Genomic DNA, 3,418 nt, shown 5'->3' on the forward strand with positions numbered 1-3,418 from the left:
AGTACGTGACATCAGTAGAAAATGAAGGAATCTCTAATTTTCACTAGCAAGAAGCTCTAATTACTCCAATAGAGTAATTTCTCTGTTACTGAAAATTGAGCTGGTAAAGCAGAAAAGAAAGTGATACTTTGGTTTGCTAATCCTAAATAAACTACAAAAATGAGTTGACTTGAAATGGAATGAGCACGGGGACCTTAGGCATACAACTCAAGGCAGAACATCTTGTCTAGTGGGTATCAGGATAGAAAGCTCTTTAGTCAATGTTTTTATTACTAGATACACTAAAACACTTAACAGCTTGCACTGTAATCTATCAAAGAGTCACAGATGTAAGAAGGGATTTGAAAAGTGCCCTTCTGAGAGAGGCCTTGAAAGTCAACTCTCCTGAAAAAAGCCAACTACCTATTCAGCCATATTTAATATGTAAATTAACATATCCCTTAAAATGCCACTTGCAAATTTATGTCTATTAAGCCTATTATCCTATTTGCATAAAAAAATCAACAATGATGGACACCTGGGTGGCTCAGTCAGTTATGCATACTATGTTTGATTTTGGGTAAGGTCACGATCTTGTGGTTCATGAGTTCAAGCCCTGCATTGGACTTCGTGCTGACAACATGGATCCTGCTTGGGATTCTCTCTCTCTCTCTCTCTCTCTCTCTCTCTCCCCCTTCCTCCCTCCCTCTCCCTCTGCCCTTCTCCCAATCACTATCTCCCTCTCCCTCTCTCTCTCAAAATAAATAAAATTTAAAATAAAATCAACAATGTCTAATACAGGAGACAAATATCCGTGAAACAAAATTAAGGGCATGTGGCAACCATTAAAATAAGTTTTAGTAAAGAAAAGCAATATCTCTGCAAGCAATTCAGTATATAAGTAACATGCAATGGCATAATGGAATTTTAGCCTTTAAATATCCAATAATCACACCTTTCTGGCTGGAGAAACTGAAACAACTTAAGTTGAAAATATCACTATTAATAAGCAAATGTAGTTTCCTTCAGGAAAAAAGTAGATGCTCAAACCTGAAAATTACAAAAATATAAAATTGAAAGTAAAATGGATAATTCTGTTAAGATACACTTAAAAGGGAAACTTTTAAGAGTTTGAAATCATACATAGATATACATGTTTATCATCTAGTAATTCTGGAGTATTTCTGAATCCTATACAATTTCAGCAAAACTTTCAAGATTAAAGTATGGATTTAACAAAGGTAAAAGAGAGGTTATTTTAATAGTTCAGGAGATTTCATCTATAATGATAAATTACAATCTCTAAATTTAAATGTCTTAATCATGTCAATGACACAGCCTTTAGAGACAGCCTATACATAATGAGAAAAAGCTTATTTCTTCATTCAAAAAAAAAAGGGGGGGTAAATAAGTGCTATTGGATTATAAACACCTAATAGTTTTCACCTACGGACTTTCTAAAATTTTCAACTATCAAAATCTTTCAGCTTTATGCATGCTAAATTCACTGCAAGGTGCAAGCTGTTTGATACACACAATGAACACATTTAGAAATACACAAATGATATTTCCAGCTGGTTCTTTTAATGAATCTATCCCAGGTGTGGGAATCACATCTCTGGTTCCTGAATATCCAAACATGATTTAAGGTCCACCAAATCAAAAGTGGAAAAAATTCCTAAATCACTGGTTTTAACTTTTCCTTAAAAGAGATATGATTCCACCTCACTTTCCTGATCAGATAGAGATATTCATGGTAACTACCTCATAGACTGTGGTAAGAATTAAATAAAATACTTAGAATAGGACTCCATGAGTATAAGATGTGATGATAAGAACAGAGACCAATGTCTCTGATTATTAAATTCTGTCTCCTTCTTGAAGCCATACTGACAAGATTAGATATCTGTGCCCAGGATAGGTTGATGAATTAAGCCAATAAAAATTCAGGACACCTACGGACACCCAGATGGCTCAGTCAGTTAAGCATCGACTTCAGCTCAGGTCATGAGCTCACAGTTCCTGAGTTTGAGCCCCACATTGGACTCTGTTCTGGCAGCTCAGAGCCTGGAGCCTGCTTCAGATTCTGTGTCTCCCCTCTCTCTGCCCCTCCCCCACTCATCCTTTCTCTGTCCTCCCCCCAAAATAAAAAAACATTAAAACATTTTTTAAAAAAAGAACGTCCCAAAGATTGCACGGGGCATACTTATTCTAAAGAAAATTATCCACTGCATAACAGAAATTCAAATTTAACTGGGTGATCTGTACTTTCTCTGGATTTTTTGTTGAAGTTATAATAACTGACATACAAAGTTATATGAGTTTAAGATGCATAACAGAATGATTTGACAATTCTTTATTTACTTAATGCTCACTGAATTACATATAGTCACAACCTACCACCATACATTATAATAATAGCAACGATATTCCTTATGCTGTATTTTTCATCTCCGTGATTTATTTATTTTATAACTAGAAATGTCTCTCTAAACATCCTTTATCTAATTTCACCTGTCACTTCACTCACCTCCCCTCTGACAACCAACAATTTGTTCTCGACATTTAAGTTGTTTGGTTTTTGTTTGTTCATTTGTTTTATTTTTTTAGATTCCATATATAAGTGAATCGTGGTATTTGTCTGACTTATTTCACTTAACATTAATACTGCCAAGGTCCACCCATGTTGTCACATATGGCAAGATTTCACTCTTTTTATGGCTAAGGAATATTTCAGTGTGTGTGTGTGTGTGTGTGTGTGTGTGTGTGTGTGTCTGTGTGTGTGTGTGTGTGTGTGTGTAAACCACATTTCTCTATCCATTCATCTATCAATGGACACTTTGTTGCTTCCATACCTTGGCCACCATAAGTAATGCTGAAATAAACATAAGAATGCATCTATCTCTTAAAGTTACAATCTTCATTTTCCTCACATAAATACCCAGAAGTGGAATTTCCAGTATTGAGGAACCTCCATAATGGTGCCCACACTGTTTACACTAATTTATATCCCCACCAAGGGCATGCAAGGATTCCCTTTTCTCCACATCTTCACCATACTTGTTATTTCCTGTCTTTTCGATACTAGCCATTCTGAGTGGTGTGTGGTGATAGCTCATTGTGGTATTGATTTTCATTTCACTGAAGATTAGTGACTTAGAACATCTTCTCATGTGTTTTTTGGCCATCTGTGTCTTCTTTGGAAAAACACCTATGTAGTTCCTCTACCCATTGCTAAATCAGATTGTTTGCTTGGTGTTGAGTTGTATAAGCTTTTTATACATTTTGAATAACATCACATATATCATATGAAAATATCTTCTCCCACTTGATAAGTTGTGTTTTTGTTTTGTAGATGGTTTCCTTTGTGTACAAAAGCTTTTTATTTTTGTGTAGTCCTAACAGTTCATTTTTACCTTTGCTTCCCTTGCCAGAAAGA

Source organism: Crocuta crocuta, unplaced genomic scaffold (genome assembly GCF_008692635.1).
Source record: "Crocuta crocuta isolate KB4526 unplaced genomic scaffold, BGI_CrCroc_1.0 scaffold140, whole genome shotgun sequence".
Classification (NCBI taxonomy): Eukaryota; Metazoa; Chordata; class Mammalia; order Carnivora; family Hyaenidae; genus Crocuta; species Crocuta crocuta.